The 25,618-nt window shown below is 36.6% G+C and overlaps 2 protein-coding genes across 4 annotated transcripts in view; one reads left to right on the forward strand and one right to left on the reverse strand.

Moving 5' to 3' along the window:
* LOC308192863 (dermatan-sulfate epimerase) overlaps window positions 1–25,618 on the reverse strand; it is a 201,412-nt gene that overhangs the window by 113,407 nt on the left and 62,387 nt on the right. The gene's annotated exons all lie outside the window — the stretch shown is intronic.
* The window catches only part of COL10A1 (collagen type X alpha 1 chain), an 89,064-nt gene that overhangs the window by 12,858 nt on the left and 50,588 nt on the right, over window positions 1–25,618 (forward strand). The window contains exons 1-3 of one of the 3 annotated variants that reach the window (XM_080586859.1): window positions 1,120–11,079; window positions 11,111–12,403; window positions 13,181–25,023. The gene's annotated coding sequence lies outside the window, so the exon portion shown is untranslated. Of the gene's footprint in view, window positions 1–1,119; window positions 11,080–11,110; window positions 25,069–25,618 lie in introns of those variants that run through there. The other 2 variants (XR_013949172.1, XM_080586860.1) reach the window with 2 other exon arrangements.

Genomic DNA, 25,618 nt, shown 5'->3' on the forward strand with positions numbered 1-25,618 from the left:
GTTAATATCATGTGGTATATGGTCTTTCTTTATTACCCACTTTCTACCAGAAGATATAAGCATGGAAAAAAATCACTGTTTATAGTGACACAGGAAACAAAGAACCCTCTATTTTTATAATTATAAAGCTCCTATCAGGACAAATCTTAAATTATATCAGCAATAGTGGCTATGTTGCAAATGCTTTTTAAAAGGATTTTTCCTGCTGCATAAAGACTCAGGACAAGCAAAAAGAAATAGAAATAAGATTTTTCTTTTGCCTTTATGAATGTGGAAATTGTCAGAAATCAGAAACCCTTAGAGCATCAAAGACATAACTCTGTCTAATAATACTACACCAGCTATCCTTACATGAAGATCTTTCAGGAAATTGCCCCTATTCACTGGTGTATTCACTGGTAAAGGCTGCTATATAACAAAATCCATATGTGCACGTATTACATATGTGAGTATAAGATGCAGTTGCACATTTTCTAGGGAAAATGTCATTATATCATTATAACTACAAGTTTACAGGCTAGTGGATAGAATGAATCAGTAACTTAATGAAATTGGAAAATGTCAGGTTTGTGTATACATAACATCTTTAAGAATCTTCAGAGAAATGACTATCATATCTTATGTGCTCATATAATTTCTATACATTGGTATCAAATTATGGTCTTTCCATATGTAAAAATTATTTAAAAAGTATTGTTGCCAGTAACAGAAAAAGGAATACAGAAAAAAGACAAAAATACATTTAGTTGTAAAAAGAGATAATTTTCATACCTGAGTCTTGCTGCAGGGAATTCCAAGTCCCTATAGGCAGCAAAGAGTTACTGTAATAGAAGGTATTTAAGTATACCTGTATAAGAACATATGAAAGTCATTCAAGAACACCCTGCCATGAGATGGACACCTCAGTAGGGACAGAGTCAGACTAGTAGATAGGATAAGCATTTTGGAAAGTCACAAATAAGTTAGAGATCTTCCTCATTAGGGATCTTCCAAAGCTGCCTGGCATGGTCCCGTGCAAACAGCTGTAGATGTCCCTGCTTGAGCAGGGGGGTAGGCTTAGATGACCCCCAGAGCTCCCTTCCAACCTCAACCATTCTGTGATTCTGCGGTTCTGTAAAAATCATAGAGAGTAAGTTGTGTGGTTCTTCAGTTGCATGAAGTACTCAATTGCCAAAGCTGGGTGTGTAAATTGTGATCGTACAGTTTGCTTGTTAGCCTGTAATCTGTGCTATTACACTTTTTTTTTATTTATTTTTTTCAAAATATGGGCATACACCTAACATACCAACAAAGATCTTAAACAGCACTGACTCCTGAGGAACACCACTCATTATTGATCTCCACTTGGACATTGAGCCGTTGACTGCAACTCTTTGAGTGCAACCATTCAGCCAATTCCTTGCCCACCAAGTGGTCCACCTGTCAAATCCATGTCTCCCCGTGACAAGGATATCATAAGCAGACAATAAAAACTGTTCTAGGACATAAAACAGAGCAGCATGTAAGATCGGTAGCAACGACAAGATAATCAAGTAGAAAAATACATGATAGTCTAGAGGAAAAAAATATATACTTATAAGTGAGAACAAATGAAATCAATTCAAGAACTGACTGCTTTGGACAGATTTGATACAGGCAGGACTGGCAGAACAGTCAATATTTAGGTTAATTGCAATATGACTGGAAAAATTAGTCACCTTTGAGTTGCCTTGATGTCAGTAGTTATTTGGATGCCAAAGTTGCGTTCTCAGTGATTATAGTGCTGTTCATTAAATCAGTAATGTGACTGCATTTATAGAATATAATCATTTATTTACAGAAATGCATTGTTAAAAATATGAGTAGAGCATCAGACACTGTTATGAATGGAAACATACAGAAAGGATATAATAAAAAATTTCTTGGAATTTTTACTCATTGAGAGCAGCCCTGCAGGGAAAGACTCACGAGTTCTAGTGGACAAAAAGCTCAACATGAGCCAGCAGTGCGTGCTTGCAGCCCAGAAGGCCAACTGCATCCTGGGCTGCATCAACAGAGGGGTGGCCAGCAGGTCGAGGGAGGGGATTATGCCCCTCTGCTCTGCCCTTGTGAGGCCTCTCTTGGAGTACTGAATCCAGTTCTGGGGTCCCCAGCACAAGAAGGATGTGGAAATGTTAGAGCAGGTCCAGAGGAGGACCACAAAGTTGATCAGAGGGCTGGAGTACCTCTCCCATGAAGAAAGGCTGAGAGAGCTGGAGATGTTCAGCCTGGAGAAGGCTCCAAGGAGACCTCACTGTGGCCTTTCAGTACTTAAAGGGGGCTTATAAAAAGGATGGAGAGGGACTCTGTATTTGGGTAGATAGTGACAGGACAAGAGGGAATAGTTTTAACCTAAAAGAGGGGAGATTTAGATTAGAGGTTAGGAGGAAATTCTTCACTCGGAGTGTAGCGAGGCACTGGCACGGGTTGCCCAGAGAGGCTCTGCATGCCCCATCCCTGGAGGCGTTCAAGACCAGGTTAGATTAGGCCCTGAGCAACCTGATCTAGTGGGTGGCATCCTTGCCTATGGCAGGGGGGATGGAACTAAATGATCTTTAAGGTTCCTTCCAACCTGAGCCATTCTGTGATTCTATCATTCTAAGTGCTATGGAGAAACAAAATCAATATGCAGCAGGCTGTCTGAGTAACTTCTGGTTCTTTCTATACACTTTGAAATCTGTGTATCCACTGGTGCTTGAACATACCTGTGTATTATTAAAAGATATTTTATAGATTGGTAGAAGCATGCCTCTTAAGGATTTGTTCATATTCCCATGGCAAAATTAATACTGACTTCAGAGGAATAAAGGTCTTCAATGATTTTATCCTCTTAGATATGATAAGAGAGCCTGAGCATCAGTTACTGAAGTTTTATACACTCCAAAGACACAACCTGATTTTGTTCTTACTCCTGCCCTCATTTTAATTTCTAAGGGTGTATTGCAAATGATTCCAAGTGATCAAATGAGTAAATTTAAGCAGTTGCCATCTGGCAGCTGAAAACTTGTAGCTGCACACCTGCTTTCTTTCCTCCCTCGTTTAGGCTAACATTTTATTTCACAGTGGGGACAGGTTAACCAATCACATATGCAATCAGTCACTACATCTCACCTGACAGGCTGTAACTTTTAAAGCCATTTGCAAGGCCAGGAACATGCCCCATGTAAAATGCCGATCTAAAAACACCTTTCACAGTACTCATCTGGGAAGTTTAAACTCTTATTTCCAGCTTCTTTAAGTGCCCTGCAGTTAAGCCAAACAAAATGGATACAGATTCGATTGTGGGTCTCCCAGACTGGGAAAAGCACTCTGGCTTATGAAGAGAACTAAACCAAAGAGTTTACAGTATTTCCCCACAGCACAATAAGCAGCTTGTCTGAGTGACTTACAATCTTAGGCACACAAGAAACATTTCAATTGGTACATACAAAGTTTGTCTACACAATGTGTCTCATTTGTTCCCAAGTCAACCTTATTTGAGTTGTAAGCTCGTATCTCAATTTTAATACTGCAGAACTTCATCACTACAGCTCATAACCAGAAATGAAAACTGGCTTATTCAAAGCCTTCTGCCATGACAGAGACTTTTTTATCCCCCAATAAAGTTGTAATATGAAATATCAAGTTCTTGTGTAGCAGGTGAGAACTGAAGGACCATAACATGTCTTACACTGATAAATGAAAGAGGAATTTGTTTTTACAGAAATTGTTAGTATTCTGGCAATCATGTTATGAATTATGGCAATAACACAAAGCTAAAGAGAAATTTCAACTTCATTATTCAACAATAATGTTTTCAGTAAGGAAACTTTTCTGATCTCAATGAGACAGCATTTAAAGTATGTAATAATCTACTAAAACTGCTAATTTCAGACAGTTCTTTTGTTGTGAGAAAGCTTGTAACATGGATTGTAATCTCTCTTCTATGCTAATCTCTGTCATTATATTCCTTCTGACTTTCTCAGGCATCTGTGAAGCTCCTGCTTTCTCAAGTATTCTGTATCACCTGCATTGCTATCCACACTACCTGTTCATGATGGCCTGTTCCTGATCCTTCTAAAAGGGATTTGTAATATCAGTTTCAGCAAGAGTAGGAATAAACCCTTGAAATACCCCAAGTTAGATGTATGCAGAAAGCTCTCCCCTCTTCACAATCTGGTATACTAAGTCCAGTCCAGAACCAAGGATAATTTATATTCCCAAAATAGGTACTCTAGAAATATTCTGGGAATAATTTCAGTTAGGAGAACATATTTACATGCCTTTTTTTTTCTTTTTCTTTTTTTTTTCTAGCTTGACAGACACAAGTAACTTTCTGTTACCTATAAAAAACAAACAAATAAAAAATGAACGACCCCCTCCCCACAAGCTATGTTTCTAACACAAAGTTTCCAAAATGAGAATGACACCTTTTTTCTTTTAATTCTGTAAGCAAAAGAGCTAGAAATACAATACAATAATACTGGTATGGAAGGATTACTTATAGCGAAGATGGGATTGACTTCTAGAAGGATTCAGAACCATATAGGAAGGTATAAGCATTGCTCTTTGTATTTACTGCAATGACATGATGAGTGTTTCTGCGAAAATATTGATGGAACAAAATTATATTATATAATAAGATTTTATAATCATTTTACAAATCTTGTAAAGAGTGATGAAAAAGCCTCATTACTATGATGTGATTATAAGCCTGTATTCATTTTTTTTCTCCGTGAGTTGTTTTTCACCAAGCACTGTCTCTAATGAACCACCAGAGGGAGCAAGTTTCTCAGAGGAGAGAATGACAGACTCTCCCCGCCAATAATAGTATTTCAGAATTGAGTAGGATGCAAAAGAGTTTAGTCAGACTACCTGCAACAGCTAAGGATACTCTAGTGAAGCAAAGCCCTTCAGCTTGAGAGGAAATACGTAAAAGAAGACATGAAACAACACAAAAAGTTAAGATGTACTGCAACTGGACAGCTGCAGATTTTTACACACACAAAAAATCTTCTGTTACTGACTATAGGATAAAAAATTAACAGCCTTGTAATCTTCATCTAGAATAGACTACTTCAATACTACAGTTTTTAAAAATCAACTCACACTCCTCCTTCACAGCACAAAGTCCTAGATTCATTTGTAAGTCACACCTCCGTCCTTAGAAGATGGTTAAAAAAAGCCGGAGAAATGATCAAAGTCAAACCCAGCTATGCAATGGTCTGAGTTACTTCAGAAAACAAACAAACAAACACTCCACAACTATACTACATACTTTAGTCTTCCATTAAGGACTAATCTTAGAAAAGGCCCAAAAGAAGCAGCTCTTCAAATCAGTTGTCTCTCTGATGATTCATGTCTACAGAACCTGGATCAGAAACAGAAATGACCTTGCTGCTGAGGAACCAGGAATCAAAACTGTTCAGCTATCCTTAAGGATTGACCAGGAGACTATGTATGACTGTATCTTTAATGCTGTTTAAGATTTAGCAGTGATAAAAATCCCTACATGTCACTACCTTGGGCCCAGATTCGTCCATAAGACATTGTCACCCAGTACACGCTCAGGTCCTATCCCAAGGGACAACCATCATGACTGCTGTCCTGTTGCTGGTGGTGCTCTGCTCCTGAGTGACCCACAGACCTCTACAGTCATGTGTAGTCTTTCCATTATCATTAGTACAATTTCTCCTCATGGAAAATTTTTCAGCTTTCTGAACTTTTCAGACTACTTGTGGCCATCAGTTTTTATTTACAATGCAGCATTTTCATTTTAATTCATTTTCCCTCCTGAAATTTATGACAGATTTTAAACCACAGTTCTCTTTCCCAAACAATAATTAAATTCCTTCCACATTTACAAAAAAAATGATATGTCAGGGTATGTTCAATTTTCATCAAAATTAATTTATAGGCACAAAGAAACAGGTTTATATATAACACAAAAAGTAATCTTTGTTTGCTGGAATTAGATGGTCAAAAGCTCTTTCCTGGAGTCTCTAGTATCCACAGAAAACAGATGTAATTGTTGCTATATAGAAAAGACTATTCATCTGCTTAATTGACTATGTCATATATATGCCTAAAAAATAAAGCTTGCTAATATTTTATATAGCCTCTCACTGTCTCCTGCTGGCATTTCCCTTAGAGTTTCTCTTGACATATGATGAAAATCTTTCAGAGGTGTCCTCATAGTTCACATAGAGAAATATTCCCGTGGCAGCAGATCACAGGGAAACATTGCACATCCATCACAGTACTGATACTGCAGTTACAGTGAAAGATGAGTGATGTACATCAGGAAACACTTTGCTCTTTAGAAAACAACCTCCATCTTTGAGGGTGATCCACTACTAGTATAATACCAAACTTCTGCCTCCATTTGGTACTGAACTCACAAGGATTTCAAGTAAAATGTACTTACATCATCATCATCAAATACCATTTATTTTCTTTATAGCCCAAGCATGTTTAATTAGGTACTTGAGATAAGAATCGCTCCACCTAACTAAATAAGGTTAAACCTAAAACACACACAGTTTTTAAATACCAAATCTCATCGGGATTAATTACGGCTTAGAGGCCTCAGAGAGAGAGGCCTTTGAGAGCCTGAAGAGTACATTATAAATTTTGTTGTTTCTATGTTGAAGAAATATCATGTACTCATTTCCCACCAATTTATCTACAGTTGATTAATTTAAGATGCCACACATGACAATTTCTACTTTGAGGACTCCACTTTGCTCGTGAGAATAAAAACAGTACAGCTCCCCCAATGCTCCCCCAAACCTTCTATTTTGTACTTGTCATCATCTAAGAACATGCAGTACAGACCCCCGAAGACATAGCCCTGCACTTGTGAAACGTTTCACTACAGTTGCACCAATTAATCAACTGTAACTATCTATCTAAACTAACATGTTTATAGGATACAGGCCAAAAGTGTCTTTTTAGAAAAATGAATATATTTTTATAGATGCTTCATCATCAACACGTACCAAATCCAATACATGGCAAATTTTTAACCAAGGATAGGCTTGAAGTAATACATACTTTCAAGCAATCAAATGGCATCTAATAACGTGGAGTACTGCAACTATATGATTCAGAATCTAAATAATCTATTACAAGAAACCAAATGTTTCACAAAGTGTAGCAGACTGGGACATCTTTAATGATCACAAATATGTTAAAATCCCTATACTTGTATTATGAATCTTCATGTTTTGCTGTTGGCCTGACCTGATAAAACTACAGAAGAATTAGAATGAAAATAGTGAATAATTCTGATGTTTCATACTCAAAAGATAAAACTATATGAGCAACATATTTAGTGGCTAAGTGTCAAAAGCAACCCTTAATAGCTTGGAGACTTTAAGGAAAAACAATGTAGTTATGTTAAACTAATCAGTCTGCTGTTGACCCCTGTTATGTCCAAATTCTTAAATAAGGATTATCTGAGTTCTGTCAATTTAGAAGTAAAGCTTTTATCTAATTTGACCTTTTCTTAAACAAACCAAAAGTACTTGAAGAAAATTTACTCTGGTGTGCTTACAGTCTTGTAGGACCAAGGGTCTGATGTGCACATCATCTTATTCCTCTGTGCTCTATAGGGTGAGTGGTGCCAGGTCCAACCTGTTAGCAAGTAACTCATTGTACGCAGTACATACAGGAAAGGCTGTTTCAAACAGGGAAAAAAGTTTGTGGTGCTTTTGGAGTCTGTTTTCAATGCAAGAACACTCTGTGTCAGAAATGAGGAAGAGAAGAAGCTGCTATAGGGCCAAGACTGGGAAAGAGAGGAAGAAGGGACAAAGAGCTACCTCTTGAGTATGGTTTCTGATGAGGGAGCACCAAAATGAGCAGAAAGCAGAATTGATGAAATATTTCTTAGAGCCTCTCAAATCAGTATTGTAGTAAAGTGACTCATATTACATTGTCTTCAAGTACTTTATGATCACATGGGAGAAAGGTACTAATCATCCCAGATCATCATATTCATGGCAAGAAGCAAAGAACTGGGTACATGGACCACACAAAAAGAATGACTAAAAGACAGTACTTTGCAAGATACCCTGCAGCTGTATCTGTCAGTTAGAAGTCAATCAAATAATAATAATACCAAAAAAATAATTAGGAAATCCCTTATTGTCTCTAACTATCTCATGTAGCATTAGGAAGATTTCTAACATCTGAAACCATGGTATCTTCCTGTTTCCAAAGTATAGGCTGAAAGAGGGAAACTGTCCTGGTATCTGGCAATGTGAGTGTTGCTGGGGTGCAAGCACCCCCCATGACAGGGATAGTACAGGAGACGAACACATGCATGGGAAATGTCACACTTGCCAAGAAACTTGCCTGTATGATAGAAACCTTCAGGTGCTCATCCCCAGGTGTGTAGCATGACTTATAATCTGTTCTCCAAAATCATGCATACACACCTCATGGCTGCATTGTTTCTCTGCTCATAACTGCTCAGTTGCTACACTGCCCTTGCAGCTGCTTAAAAATTAGGGAGGCTCTGAAATGAGATTTTAAGTAATCCAGAGTGAACACAAGTCACAGTTTCTTTGATTCTGTCCACAAACGACATCGCTCTGTCTCCTTCACATTATTTTGTGACTTGAAGGTCTGTTGTTGAGGTCATACTGTGCTGTGAAACACTGCACTGATCTTTTTTCTTACAGAGCTGCTCTTATAACTATTTTGAAATGCTGAACTTTGCTTTGCAGCACATAAAACCTACAGTATATGACTCTTGTTGTCCAGAGACTGTGATGTTTCAGCTACCATGACTAGCATGGTACTCCTTCATCCTGGCTGCATCTTTTCACCTGAAGTACCAAGATCTGGGGTTCCCAGGTATTTAGGGAGGTTATGAGAGTTCAGCAGTTTCTATGGGAAGCCACTTATGTTTTCATTTTCTTTGGATCACTGATATTTACCTTATCCAACTGGAGCTTATGTTTACTCACAGATTTGACCCAGTGGCACTTTGGGGTGAGAAGGCTCACAGCCAGCCTCCTTTCAGCAACCCAAACCCAAAGAGAGGCCATGAACGCCACAACGACTTCCTCTGAGTGGACAGTCTGGCAATGAAGCTTTTTCTAATGCACCTTTTTCTCAAAGAAATGATTTTGTGATTATAGTTTATAAACAGCACAACTCTGCCACAAAATTGGTTTGCAGAGTCTGTGGAGCTTTTAAAGACTGGAGAGGGTTTGAACGAAAGAAACATAACTAATTTCATAAACTCTACACAGCGTTATTCCCTCCTGGTGAGGGGTAGAGAGGTCACTATAATTAGGGAGTTTGTACTTCACCTGACCTCAGTAGATAAACTTATTAGATGTCGGATCACTTCACTTGCCCTTTTTAAGCCCTACAGAAGAGACTGCCTGGCACCTACACATGCGACTGAGCTCCAGCAGTGCTGTCACCGGCTCCCTTCTTGAAACAACCCTTTCCAGCAGTCTCGCATACCACACAGGTCTCGCAGTTCAACTGTCAGCCTCCCAGAGACCACTAAATAGTTGGCAGTCCAACAGGTCTGAGATCTTTCCTGTTTGGTTTTGCTCTATAAGACGAGTAGTTAGTGCAAAAACATAGGAGACTTAAAGGATTTCACCAGTGGTGTTCACCACCTGGGTTTTTGTTTCTCTTGCTTTCTATGCAGTCAGCTGGCCATTATCCTCCAGCCATTTGGGAGTTAAGTTTCCTCTGAAATACACATTAATGTCATATACTGGCTTTCATGCTGGAAAGAGGATGCATTCTGTATCCCCAGTGACTGTGGCAAAACTTCACACTGTTTCCAAATTTACCAGCAAGACAGTTCGAGCCTCCTTCTAAAGACTGATGTAAGCTACCAGAGTGATATTTCTGTGTTAAAGGAGTTATCTAGCTTCCCGACAGATTTTTCTTTGACTCCTATAAGTCCCCCCAAATAGCACATGATCATGTATCATTTTTTGGTTTTAGTTTTGTCAGAAAAATTAATTATCACCTGTATTAAATATCACCTGATATTTTAGCAGCTACTTATCTGTTGTTAATGGAAAAAGATGTAAAATTTGCTTATTTCAGCCTACTTAAACTGCATACAGGTTTTGGCTCCTTTTCTTCTCTTGTCCTTTTCTAACTCTTCTGATCTACTTATTTATTTATTAAGAAGTTAATCTCTTTACCTCAAAATTTAATTACAGTTACAACATAGCTGGCACAGCACAGAGAGGGATATAAATATCCTTAGATTCAGATCCCATATCAGAATTAGATCCCAGATCTCATCAATATTCCTTCATTTTTAACCTTTAAAAGTTTGTATAACACTACCACTATACACCCAGTTTTGAAGAACTTTATACATTTGACCATAAACATTCAGTCCAGGTTTATATTAGGAAACAAGTTTATATTTAGCAAGCAAGTTTATATTTAGCAAATCTCTGCTTTGGGCTTGTAAAGCTGCTTTGCTAACTTCAAACTACGTAAATCCAAGGAGAAGTACCTTAAAGTACCTATTTAATATAAAAATGTTTGTAAATAACATTTATTATTTTAGGAAGGGGAGCATTTATACTATTCAACTTTTCCACACCAGCTTCTCTGATTTATTTATACAGAGACTGAGGCAGGTCCAGGTGGTGATTGGGAACAATAGCTCAACACAGATGCTAACTCTGCAGAGGGAACATCACAGAAAGTTAACTGCTAATGTTTCACTGGCAACTAATTGCTTCTGCTCAGGTTAAATAATTAGCAAACTGAAGAGTTCTGAATGAATGAATAATAAATATATTTAAAAACAGCAAACAAATCACCTTTTAAGTTTTCATTCATCCCAAGAAATCCTGAAACAATTCACTTACAAGACTTACCCAAGGAGAACACAATTTCTTTTTCCAGTTCATGAGGTCAGGAAAAAGTTGTTGGCAATCAAACAGACCTTTCATTATTAGTCTGTAGGATCTAGTAAGAATTTTTTCTTGAACGGTTTTCTTTTCCAGAACTGGGAAGTATTGGTTTCCTTCTCTCCCTACTAATGACTAAGGCACAGTGACTCTGCTACGCTGGTCAGAGGCAAGAAGAATGTGTGATGTCTCCCACAGAGATTCTTTTCTCTGGACAATTTAAGTGTGGCATGAAAGCAAGTCCTGTCCAGGTCAGCTTTAATAGCAAGGATGATTCTAGCCAGGGATTGTGGTTTCCCTCAAGACTTCATTTAAATATCTTGGGAGCACAAATATAAAACTCCATTAGCAGCTTGCTATATTTTAGTTTTCAGAACCAAAGCCCTAGTGTGCTTTGTAATGCAGAGGAACAGCTAGGATATTGAGAAATATTGCTGGTTTTAATTAATAAATCTATAGAAACAAAAATATGGAATATTGTTTGAACAACAAATACAGGCACAACTAATGGCTCAATACCCCTACTTCTTTATTTTTCTTTGCTGCTAGGAAATCTAGAACTAGAAATGAATAAATCGAACACCAACAGTGCTGTCTTCCTAAAATATATATATACGTATATTATGTTTTTGATTGCTATAAAAATGTTCCCTTGATGTCACTCTTCCCAGGACCTAGAACAATATTCACTTTTCCCTCCAGTCAGAAGAACTACTGCAGTTGCAGTACAAGCACATTTATCTTCTTAACTTCACTAGGTGTTTTGCTCTTTTCCTGTACCAATCCTTTTTCTTCATCCTCCTTAGAACAGGCTGGTAAAGTCACAGAAGAATAACAGGATAAAACCTATGCTCCACAGACATTTGTATCAGGTATGTGGTCTAGCAGATCACACACTTTTGCACCAGGTCAGGTGTGGGAATAACCATATCATTTTCCCATTTCCCAATGCACACCATAGTAAGCTCTTTATGCCAATGTTATGACTTTGTGCTGTTTTTATGCTAAATGCAGATTGAATACCTGATCCTTTCTAAAGTTTGAAAGGCAGAGACCTCAAAGAAAGCCTGCCAGGACGAAGTTAATCTGATGATATTTCAGGAAAGAAATCTTATCAGCAAGTGATTTACACTACACAAGTGCTTTATGTCATGTGGTGCTCTGGATGAGGCATTAGGAGCACTAAGCTGGCTTCAGTTCACCATTGAATCCAAAAGTACACGTATTCAAGTTCAATATTCAAACGAACGTGATTGAAGATGCTCAGACGCTAAACATGTTTCTAAATGTACCCTTTTACCATTGTATACAATTACACCAATTTTATAACAGCTACAATAGTTTCTACTTGCTGAAAACACTGACTCCATGAAAGCTTTGCTTTCTTTGGACTTCCATATTGATTAACATAGTCTGTTTTCCTCTGCTACAGTAATACCTGTGTGTGCAAGAAAAATTCTGGCAAAGTCCTTAAAACATATGAGATTGCAGAGGTAAGCAGCACTGGGAGCTTGTCTGCCCAACAGTTCTTCCACGGCAGCTTTCATTGCATTCATTACATTCATTATAGTGTTGTATAAAGAGTCAGAAGCTCCCAAAGCAGTTAGTGCCAACACTGATGAGTCCTACACCGTGATGGGTCCTACACAAGAGCTCTCCCATGAGAAGCACATACAATCCCAGCTAGGTGACACTGCAATTATGTGGTGAGCAGTGAGAATGAGAAGTTTCTCTCTGGGGCATGGAAATTTCCCTTCTCCATGAGAAGGGGAGAATACTACTTTTTTTTGGCAAAAACCTAGCCTAGTACAAGAATGGTCATTATGGATAGCAGTCACCCCACCTAACTTCAGAGGCTGACAGTCCCTAAATCTGTGCAGGATGGCAAGGCTCCTTTTATAGTTGGTGGACACCAATGGGTGTTTCTAGTTCACTGTTCCTCCCATCCTAGTGTACACAGATGTCTAAAATAGATCATGTGAGTCACACGCTACAAATATCTGTGTCTTTCCTTTGCTTACAAAAGGTATCTAGACAACAGATGCCTAATTGTCGATGTCCAGTGTTCATCCAAATGAAATTCAGTCAGTCTGGACAGATGAGATTTGTTAAGGTATGCCAATTAAACACAAACATCTCTAAAACAGGAGACAGTAAACAATGGTCAGGCAAGAATGAACTGGATTAATGAACACCAAATGACTAAGGGCGTAAGACTGTCTGAATATGATCTCTCCTTTCCATTCTCTTTTTCCTCTCTTTCGTTAAAGGTGCATTTTGACTATGTAGGTAGAAAAGACACCCTCAAACCTCAACTGTCTTCTGGAAATACCAAGAATTTGGGAAAACGAGAGGCCTTATTATGAATACAAGCTGTACCAGAGGACACAGAGACAAAATAAAGCCTTAAGCTAAACAATGATATGTAGTTTTATTCCTTTTAGTTGCATTCACTTTTCTCAAAAAACTCTGTAACTAAGCTGAATTGAAAAACAAACAAACAGGGTCACTAGCTGATTCTAATCCCTAGCTGATTCTAATCCTAAATATCAGGGTATTGCATCAATATCCAAGGGGTAACAACATGAGTTTCTCCTTCATTCCATGATCAGGTTTAAGAAGCTGCCACCAGGGTTATTTTTGAAAAGGCTCTCCCAGTGACCTCCGATTGTCACACAAACCCTTTTGCATTCAGCAAATAGTGCAGAGTATTCCTGATGGGACACATAACACCCTCCTTTCATATTTGCAAAGAATATTGGCCTTTATTTTATTAGCAACTTTCCAAAACCTCATTGGCTAAACATTTGAATAAACTAGCTACATAATTCTCTTTCTTCCCACTTTATACAAGAAATACATATATATACATATATGTATATGCATCCAGGTGTGCTTGATGGAGAGGTGTTTTGATTTCAAATGAAAATATTCAATTGTGGTATTCTTTGTAACTATACTCCCTTGTTTATTGAACTAGGTTGCTAGGACCATGGTCCAATTAATTCAGAGGAAAAAAAATGAAGGAGCAAACAAAGCAACCGTGGTCCAAAATGACAATAATTAGTTGTGTTTCTCCTTTCCTCTAAAGCAAGAGGGCCAACATGTTGGACTCCAAAAAGCACTTCTAAATCTAGACAGTAAAAAGGCCCATACAGTCATGGGACAGCAACAACCACTGTATGAGGCATATGTCTACAGATAATTGATCTTTTTTTCCTTTCCACATCCTTCTGGAAAACTTATATAACAATAATTCTGCAATTTTCACTGAGTGATGTAATGCCACTGCAATATTTTCTTACATTTCATTTGTAAAATGTCTCTTAGCATTACCTTTTAATGACTCAAAATGGTATGTTTATATATTAGTTAAAATGTTTTGAGGAAGTTGTTCGGTCACTAATATCACAGCCTTTTTCTTTTTACTTAAGTAATAATGCAGTTACTGAAAATAAGCTTTGATTTAACGTGCATAGCTATTTATTTTACCTCTAAAATAAGCTCCTCAGCAGAGAGGGAAGACTTCCAAACACCTTTTCAAGAGCTCCCTTGAGATGCATTTCAAAATAACAGTCCTCTCCAGCAAAAAATTGCTAAGAAGACCAACATGTCCACAGAGGACACCTGAATTTCTCTATATCCAATACTCACATATTAATTGGAACCTGAATCTCAAGGAAAGATAAATCCTATTTCATAATGTCTCCACATCCAAGCAGACAAATAACTACATCTGAAAAGCTGAGAGCCTAAAATAATTGGGAAAAGGAAGAATTGTCAAGATGAAAAAACAAATCACTCCTTGAAAAAATGGTAACACAAGCAAACACCAACAACTTTTTCATCGAGTGGAAAAAAATGCTCTAGGGAAGAAGTAGTAATACCATAGTAGAAATCATCGCGATCCCCAAATTAAATGAACACGTTCAGGGAAGACAGAGTTGCTGAGATAAGAACATACCTATAATCATAGTCAATGCACAAGCAAAGCTTAAACAGCTTGATTCTACTTACACGTCTGTTTTCATCTCAGAACTCTGAAAAACAGCCGTCTAATAACAGATCCAATAAAAAGGATTTTCAATGAAGATGTTACTTTGGTAAAGCTACAAAACAAGCTCAAATCATAACAGGATTTGTACCCACACCAGAGAATAAAAAATGACTTCAAACTCTTCTCACACCTAAGGCTTTGTGCTAAGCTTAAGATAAAATTTGAGGGAAAGAATAAGTAACAGCTTGGAGGTAAACAGACAATAGAATAAAATGGAACATGGCTTTAGTAAAGGTAGGTCATGTCAGACTAGCCTGATTTTTTTCCTTTGATAGGATAGCTGATTTTCCAGACAAAAGAACTGCACAGGGAGATTAGATTTTATCTGAACTTCAGCAGAACATTTGATAAGGTGTCACGATGGAGATTATTAGGTAAACTAGAGAGAAGGAAGATTAGAAAAAGAGCCCAAAGGTGCTGACTAAAGTTACTGTTGCAGATGAAATGCCAATGAACTGTGTTAAAAGGGGAAACTCTGGGCTGAAAACAGGTTACTCCAACAGTTTTCCTCATGGATTAGTCTTGGCATTCATCTTGTTGATTATTTAACTTTGTGATTTCACCCCTAAGGTAGGGGTTGATAAGGATTGATCGAGAACAGCCCTGCAGAGGAGGACTTGGGGATACTGGTGGATTAATAATTGGGTACGGACTGGCAATGTGCACTTGCAGCACTGAAAGCCAATTGCATCCTGGGCTGAATAAAAAGAAGCATGGACAGCAGGTCAAAGGATCACCTAGCCAGCAGGTGATTCTCCCCATCTACTCTGCTTTAGAGAGACCCCATCTGGGATAGTGCATCCCGGTCTGGGATGCCCAACACAAGACATATGGATCTGTTAGAGTAGGTCCAGAGGAGGGTTGTGAGAATCATCAGAGGGCTTGAACACCTCTCCTACGAAGAAAGGTTAGGAGAGTTAAGGTTGTTTAGCCCAAAGAAGAGAAGGCCCTGGGGACACCTTATAGAGGCCTTCCAATATACAGAAGGTAATTGGAAGAAAGATGGAGAAAGATATTTTACCACGGCCTACAGTGACAGTTTTAAACTGAAATAAGGTAATTTAGATTGTACATAAAGATAAAAGTTTTTATGATGAGAGTGGTGAGACAGTGGAACGCAGGATGCCCATAGAAGTTCTGGATGTCTCGTCTTTGGAAGTGTTCAAAGTCTGGCTGCATGGGGATTTGAGTGACCTGATCTAGTGGGAAGTGTCCCTGCCCATGCCAGGGTGTTTGGAACTAGATGATTTTTAAAGATCCCTTCCAACCCCAACCATTCTATGATTCTATGAAAACAGATAGCTTTGCAACAGAAAACAAACCCCCAAACACTGTAGGAGCAAGAATCATGTGAATAGTTAAATACATCATGTCACTAGGCTTCCCTGCAAGGGAGAAGGCTTGTTTAATCTTAAAAACATGTAAGAACAACAGGCTATAAGATTGCCATGAACAGATTTAGGCTGAAAATTTTCTTAACCATCAGAATAGTGAGGTTTTGGAAGTACCTTCTAAAAGAGTTAATGGAGGCTAGAAACCTGGCTAGTTTTAAAAGCAATCTAGACAGTTTTATGAAATAGATTTTATGATGCAGGGCCTTAAAAGAAGAGGCTGTACTCATTGTGCTAGTTTTCTGTTTGCCCGAAAGACTTAAAAAGCTAAATTCCTAACTGTAGTTGGGTTGAAATGCCTTGGGGAAAAAAATAAAATTAAAAAAAATTCTCCTAAGCTCTTCATATATTTTTCCAGTGTATCTTAGTATATTTACACAGGTTTTCAGACGGAAATAACATATTTGTCAATTCTGATGACAGTAACAGAAGTGTCTGAACCAAAAGCTAATGCTTTTCTTTATGGGAGCATGTTAATCTAATCATATAAAACATTTATGCATTTTTTTTTTTATTTTTTTCCAGAAAGAATCGAAAAAGAGTGATTTGAGCAATGGTCTGGTTTAATACAGATGAGCCTCCTCTTGAAATCTGATCAAATGCATTTTTTTATATTATTTTTTTTTATTTGGAGAAATTAAGCACATCAACTTTTACTGAAGACCCTTTGTTTTTTCTTTGAGCTTTTTGCATATGCATGCTACTAAAAAAATTTAATAATTAGTAAATTAACATATATCATAATTAAAATAAATATTGTAACTTGAATTTGTTAGAGTAGTTATGTTTTTAAAATTTCATATAAAATATAATATTTTAAATTTATCATTCAATAAATCTACTTCATTAATGATGTCTTTATCTAAATCTGAATTTGGAAACCTGGAAAATTTCATCCAAAAATCAAATTTACAAACCCCAGCACATAGCCACCAGACGGTTATATAGTATGTCCAGTTTAAATCAGCTCACTATGAGGCAACAACTGAATAATCAGATGTTATTTCCTCCCCTAGGACTTCAAAACCTCACTTTGCTGTTTTTCCATATGCCAATCATAATTATAGTGATACTAAGTAGCTATGAACTGACTCTACATTTATAAATGCATCTTCTTGTAGTATCATATGGGTATCATATGTTGAAACAAGCACTTAATGACAAACATATTAGAACTGTAAAATAAATGGACATGAAAAATTAAAATTGTTAAATGAAAACTCTTCATTATCAACCTTACATTACCTCACCCAAGAAAAAGGAGGCAGTTAACTAAATAGAAAAAAATGAATATTTCACACTTGATAAATCACCTTTTCTTTCATTCATCTTTGAAAAGTCATCTGAAGCAAACACACATTATCTAAATTTTGTAGGGGAAATGCAAAAATGAAAAGTGGTTATTTCGAAGTCACACAACAAGCTTTCTGCAAAACTAAACATACAGCTATACCCTTTGATTTTTCTGTGCTGTCTTAAAACAGTCCAGTCAATTCAGAGATACCAATTACACTGTTTACAGATAGTCTTCTTAAATGAGAAACCATTGAGTTAAGCCTACTGATGTAACAATTACTAGATGCAATTAGAAGATATTAAATTTTCCAAGGCCAGCAAGTAGAGTTTGTTACCTAATTTTCACAAAAATAAGCACGAAATGGGTTTCCAGTCCATTAAACAGTTCTACTAACCTCAGCCTTAAGACACACATAGTTTTCAAAATATGATTAATTTCTGATAGATTACCAACAAACTGGAAGTAATATTTCAAAGATCATGTATATATCTTAAAATTATTTTAGCTGTACTATTGCACAATTTCCATTCGGTCATTAAAAAATTAGGTCCATAAATTTAATTTCTCCCTTTATCAGGGATATGGCTGGCATTGTGCTGAGATGCACTAATTCTGTATAGTCAGAGCTATATTGCAGCTATAGGCACATGGCCTATTAGCTCTAACTATGGCCTGAAGTATCAGTTTCATGCAAGAAACCTTTTTTTTTCCCATACTCAGACAATTGTCATTACGTACCCCTTATGTTCCCTTTCCCACCCTGCTCCATACATACTGTATAATTTTGCTCGTATAATCAAAATAAGGGCATTTGATTACCCTAATGGTTCACGTATTGGACAGGCTGACTGAATTTTAGCTGAAGCTCATATGGTCTCTCTCTCACAGAATTCTTTCTAGAATTTGCTAAACATAAACGCCTACATAAAAGGTAGTAAAACAGATCTCTTACTTTCATCCAGTTACTGATTCTAACGAAGCTTTTTAGGAATTTAATTATATCTGAGCTTGTAAAACTCCTTTGCAATTTCCCAAAAGTCTTCAATTTATCTTGTGACACACACAAGCTTTCTTTTTGTGTTCACATAAACTCAGAATGTGTTTTCTTAGAAAGTCAAGATGAATATTTAAAGATAGGAGAATTAAATAGCATCATACAGGATTGCTTTGCCAACCTGAAAATATGTCAAGACAAGGACAAGTATAATAGAATTGTGATCAAATGCCAAAATTGTATAGAAACATGGCATCTGCATACAACTAAAACCACTGCGAAGTAGGGCATAAGATTGTCTCAAAAAATAAAATAAAGTCAGTATACAGGAAGACTGAATTTCCACAGACTAATTTGAAAAAATGGTTAAAGATATCAAATGTGAACATGGTAATGACTGAAGAGATAGTGACTGAATTCAGTGAGAACTTGATTTGTTCCTTTACATGAAGTTTTAGTGTCATTCTCTTGTGTACAAAACACAAGGGTCTTGCATTAGGGGCAATCTTATCCAACAGTGATATATAAAGCTATTTAGACAGTCTGGTCTCTCTTTGTTAACTAGCTGTGTTAATGAGTTAATTAGCTGTGAGGAAATATATATTGCATAGAGAAACTGCATCAGAACTAATGGTATACATTGAAGACTAATTGTAACATGCTAAGTGAATGTGGTTTTAAGGTTAACTTTTGAAGCAAAGCTAGAGATTAGAAGAGCAGAAAAATCACTCCAAGTGTTGATGTCTTCATTTTTTCTATGCATTCAGAACAAGATAGCTTCAATATTTTTAATACAAATATATTGAAAAATATGCAGTAGTTTGACCATATATGAACCATATGTCGTCATTACCTTCCATCTGTCTTTTCTAATTAGTTTTACAATACTTTGATACCATGTGATAAATTAAGGGAACAAGAAAGAAGCCTTAGCTCTAAATCTCTTTACTGTCAACAAATTCATTTTCAGAACTCCAAGCACTTTTCTTTCTTCCTGTTAACCTCTGTGTATTTCTGTGAACTTTTTCACTGAAATTCCTAGTTTTCTTATGAATGTTAATGGACCTATTTTCTGAATGTGCCAAGTATTCTGTGGAAGCCTGCCTGGTAACAGGCACTGGGCTGGAAGTATTTATTGCCATAGTTAGAAGATGCTCAGCAGACTCAACAGATGCCCAGATCTTTCTCCTGAGATGACAAGCTTGCTCTTCTAGCTTTTGTCCATTTGCCTGTTAAAGGTTTATCATACTTACAAGTGCCAGCTCAGTATTTTCATTAATCAATAGTTAATAGGCTACAGTAGGAGCCACTCTATATCCATGGGAATAAGGTCCAGAATGTTAAGAGTAGTATTCATTACAAAGATTTTCCTAATGAGCTTTAAATATATGCTTTTACTCCTGCTCCCCCCAAGAGCAGCATCAGCAGCTGTAATAATGAAACAACAACAAATATCAGGGCAAGTTCCCAAAGTACATTTGGCAGGTGTTTTTTAATGACTGGAAAGATTTCCACTAAGTATTAAACTTTTTAAGAAGGATTTTTTCTTTAAGCAAATATGACAGTAGGAAACATTTTGCCTTATCACTCTCTCAAACTTTTAACTTCCATCATTTAATTGCTGAAAATGCTGAAAAGTAATTCAATGCTGACACAAAGCTGAGTGCATTTCTTTTATTTTGCTCATTTTGGATATCCATTATCACCTCACTGTACATTCTTTCATTCCTAAATGCAACACTGTCCTCCCTCAGCTCTATTTACCTTTTCAGAATTACTCTGCATTTTTAGATAGTAGAAAGCTTTAATAAGCACCTTTAGCCTGCTCCCAGGCTTTAGCCTGCTTCAATCATTTTAAAAAGATCTAGGAGTCTCTAAGGACATCAAATATTTTTCTAAGTTATAATTGATCTTGGCATTCATAGCTTGGTTCTTGTCTGAAGACAGATGACTGTGAAATCAGAACACAGATAACGGAGAACTATATCTGATGGGTGAATGGGATTGTAGTCTTCAAGTGTATGGATGAAACAAGTCTCAGTTATATGTAAGAAAGTGAAGATGAAGACAAAATTGCAGCCAGATCTTCTAAGAGGCCACAAATTCTTCCACTGTTGAAAAACACCCGTTTCTCTTTTCCACAGAACAGCACATTAAAGCATCTTGTTTTTTTTTTTTTTAAAAAAAACAACATTTTAAATTTCATGTAAAAGAAAAGATTCTCTCTCCACTGAAACAAAAAGAATGCAAAACCAAAAATATATATATCACAATTCAAAAGTTTAACAAAACAATATGGTATTTGTTTCATGGCTTTCCAAGATGTTAGAAATAAATGTCAACTTTGGGATAAAGTTACTGTAAAACATCAAGAAGTAATTTTTTTCTTCAGGAAAAAAAAAAGCAGCTATAAATGTTGTTATTTTTTGCAAACCATAAAAGCTTGCCTGAAATGAATTACTGAATAAAGCATAGGACAAAGACATCCTTATTTTAATAATTTTCCATAAAGCAGTATTTTTTCTGTTTTCTAGAAGAACCTTCAGAAAAAGACAGTCTCAAAATTACATGCAGTGTAATACCTAAGTTCTCTGTTGATGCTAGTCTGTTGAAAAACATTTAAGTATCAGAATGAAATATCTAGTTGAACTAATTACCTAAAATTGAGTAAAGATTGTGGACTTAAGATTTTATTCCAATAACCTGTTTGGAAATAGAAAAATGATAATTCCTTTTGGATTAAAAAGATTTTTGTCCCATGTTGTGTTTTTACCAGTATCATAATTAAATGAGTGAAACAGTAACAGCGAGTTACAGAACTACCATATGGACCTCCTGTTAAAATCTAGTAAGGCTTTGTACAATGGTTACCAAATTTATGTTCCGCTTAGGTGAAGAGAAAGCCAAGGAAGTGGGAATCCTCAGCAAATCTCTGAATTGTTACTTAAAGAATCTTGACTGTACAAGTCAAGGCTGAAGATACAACCCTATCTATTTTTCTGCTGTTGTGCAAGGCATGTCTTGGAGCATACCGACTTAGGACAGAGCATTTACAACTAATGGGGTATGAATTATGCATGGTTAAGTACTAGCAGAGGCAACACAGAGAAAACTGCATATATGTGCACAGAGAAGAATAAATACAATTTGTATGTTAGTAGTATTCAAAGTTACTAATCAAAACTGATATACCATTGGTGTTGATCCTGTGTCTCCATTGAGAAGATTGGGCTTTTCAGCCTGAAGAAGAGAAGGCTCTGGGAAGACCTTATTTTTAGGCCTTCCAATGCCTAAATGGGGCCTACAGGAAAGCTGGGGAGGTACTCTTTGTCAGGGAGCGTGGAGATAGGACAAAGAGTAACAGTTTTAAACTACAAGTGTAGATTTTGTAAACTACAAAGTGTAGATTTAGATTAGATGTAAGGAAGAAATTCTTTACTGAGAATGTGGTGAGGCCCTGGCACAGGCCACCCAGAGAAGCTGTGGATGCCCCATCCCTGGAGGTGTTCAAGACCAGGTTGGATGGGACTTTGGGTAACCTGGTCTGGTGGGAAGTGTCCCTGCCCATGGCAGGGGGGTTGGAACTCGATGGGCTTTAAGGCCGCTTCCAACCCAAACCATTCTATAATTCTATGATATCTTTGTTGAGTGGAATAGATACCCAAGTAGCCCACATTATATAACTGATATCACGGGGCTTCTGTGCCCCATCTGGATTCTACCTGTCTTCTGCTGGGGGGATGAGGGGGAGCTCAAGCAAGAGCAGTGTCTCAGAGAAAGGAGAAGAATGAGGGATTCTGGCATCTGCAGAACACATGACCAGTTGGGCTGTTTTGCTTTGTTCTAGTTTCCTTGGGAATCACTTACACTCTAGGCAGCAGCCATTATAGAAATATGTCTAGTTTTAAGGTAGATATGGGCCTATAAAACAAGATATGAGGAAGAACCTATAAACAAAGGGTTAACCAACATCAAAACTACAAGCATCAACTGAGAAAGCAATGAGATATTTAAAATGTGGGTTTATGGATTACAGAAAGGCTTTCTACATGGGTTTATGAATTACAGAAAGGCTTTCTACCCACTTGGATGTCAGGAAGAATTCTTACGGCACTACGCTGTACATAGGATGGAAATTAATTCATAAGTTGTCTCATAAGTAGCTGTGACCAAATGAAACCCTTAAACTGCAGTTAAAATAGAAATATATCCTTATCGTGCTATTTACAGACTCAAAGCATTGTCGCTGACTTTCATATCAGAAACTCTAAAACTCCATTGTCAGTGGGAAAATTCAAGATTTTGCACAATATAAGAAGTAAAACAAACAAACCTAGATGAAAACTTCTATAGGACCAAAACTCCACCACTTGCATTATTTAGATGGCTCTCAAGGAGAGTGATGTAACATGGTTTGGATCTCAAAACAATGATGATTTCTGCATATCTGTATATTTACTGTTTACAAGAAAAAATATTTTTCTAGAATTATAAGACAGACAACTCTTAAGTTTTGTAATATCAACACCTAGTAAAACTCAGTGACCTTTTAAAAACATATAACTCAGAAACCTACAATTTTTTTTTTTTGTTTTTAAACTGCAACTTAAAAAATACCTAACGCTAGGCAATGCAGGATCCAGTATAATCCACAAGAAGGAAATTCCAAATTTGATCTTGAAAATCGATCCCTAAATGGAGCACAATGTACGAGATATATGGTGTGTGCAATATTCCTTTGCAGCAATTTCAGGGAAGACAAGTGTGAACAGATACTATTTCAAGTTTAATTCTGAGCATCATTGTATTTTTGTGTTAAAGTTATATCCTTACATTTTAAAACTAAGCTGCTATGTGAACAAGATTTTCTGGAAGATGTTTTCCCATTCTAATAAGAACAAGGTTATTAAGTGCACTATTGCCTAACTATATTTGTAGTTTGTCCTAACCTACAGCAACTTACGTAGTCATCAGGTCTGCTAGGACTGTTACAATAATCCCATATAGATTCCTATACAGTTACACAATTCCACAGAACAACTGCTGATTTCACTAACTACACTGAGTTCCAGCAGCAAAATGCAAGTTCAAAATTAAACAATCCCTCCTCCCCCTTGATTCTACTGATTGTCCCTAAGGTTTTTTTTGTTCAGTGAAAAGAAATTCTTGCAATCTACAATCCCAAATCACCACACACCTATGTCATTCTAAAACTATTGCTTCATATGGAAATGTTAGATACTTGCACAACTGTCTGTTGAAAAGAAAATCCAAGTATCAGTTTTTGTATTAAATGGAAGAAGAGTAATTTGTTAAAAAACAAACAAAAAACACCAACCAGTACTGAAAGTTATAAAAACTAACTACTGGAAATTTATTCCAGTCACTTGCAATCCACTGCTGCCAAGGACCTGGATTTTAGAACATCACCTCATACACAACCAGAAATAAATCTAATCCACCACTAAAAATAATTGAACTATTTTAAATTAAAAATACACTATGTTTAAATTCCTTATCACATTTAATGCCACCATGAGAAAAACCCTTAAAGTCACCTACATACCAGATAATTTTTTTTCTTAATTTTAAATCACCTTGAAACAAAACAGTAGAAAAAGCATGCAACAGTGAAAACACTATTTGCTAACAAAAGGCACAACACACATCAGGATTAAATATACATATTATATGTGTTATTTTAATTATCTGGATTCAGAAAGTTCAGAAAGTCACATTTTCCTTAGCAAATAAAGAAAAATTGCTTTCAGAATAAATTAGTATTTTCATTTTGGAGTTCCTTACTTTCAGGCAGTTATTAAAGGACAAAAACAAAACGAAAACAAGCAAACAAAACAAAACAGTAAAACAACAACCAGAAAAGATACTAGCAGGTTAGACACATTTTCACCTCTATGTTTCATAAGCAATTATTTGTATTCTTGCCTATTTTATAATCCAAACTAAAGACTGCATCATAGCCTGAAGGTCAAGGAAATCTGTCTTAGAAAGACTAAAAACTTTACAGATATATCCCTGGAGCAGAAAAAGACAACTTTGATATCAAAACAGTTAGGGAATGACTGATGCAGAGGCCCCTAAATCCTTACCCCTCAAGGAAACAAAACTACTATAACTGATAATAGAAGATAACCCAGGACCCTTATAAAGTGACTGAAGAATTGCAGTTATGTCCCAGCTGTGAACTTTCCCAGCTGTTCCCCATCATCTGTAGATAAGAGGAGCAGAAAAGTAGGCCACCCTCTAGGTTTTTATTTTATTTTATTTTGTTTTTGTTTTATTTTATTTTATTTTTTAAAGGGAGGGAAGCGAGCAAGTGGTTGCCTGCCTGCCTAACCAACCATGAAGAAACTGTGAGACCTTACTTTTATTTTAAGTTGTTTAGCTTCTTGCTTAAGGTATGCACTTGATTTTTGTAGGATAGGCTAAATATTTGTCAATTTACTTTCTTCTTCACTGTGTAATTTGCTTCTGGTATTAGCTCTGTACCATCAGCAATACAACCACTGAGAAATGGAAACTTTCCCATTAAGATGCTTTTAGGGAAAAGGACTTTTTTCCCATAGCGAAAAGAAAATGATTCTGTCTATTAGGCTGTACCTATTGTAAGGCTAAGGCTTCTAATAAGAACCTGAAATAAGACTCATGTCACATGTATTAAGAGCTAGTAACTCTTACTAGATCATAAGCGTTTTCAGTGGCTACCCAAAAGATGAATTCAAATTAGGAACAACAATCATAAGATTTTTGTTCATAATCAGTCTCCTAAATCATCCAGTTTGACCCAGATTATGGTATATCACTTTAATCCTTTGCTTGCGTAATGCTTACAGAAAACTCTGTTTCCTGTAAGAATTACATACTCAATAGCTAAAGGAAGCTATGCTTCTACAACACCTCTACAACACTTCTACAACATCTCAATTTCAGTTAAGCATTTGGCCTCAG

The sequence above is a fragment of the Anser brachyrhynchus genome (assembly GCF_964034855.1).
Source record: "Anser brachyrhynchus genome assembly, chromosome: 3".
NCBI classification, from domain to species: Eukaryota; Metazoa; Chordata; class Aves; order Anseriformes; family Anatidae; genus Anser; species Anser brachyrhynchus.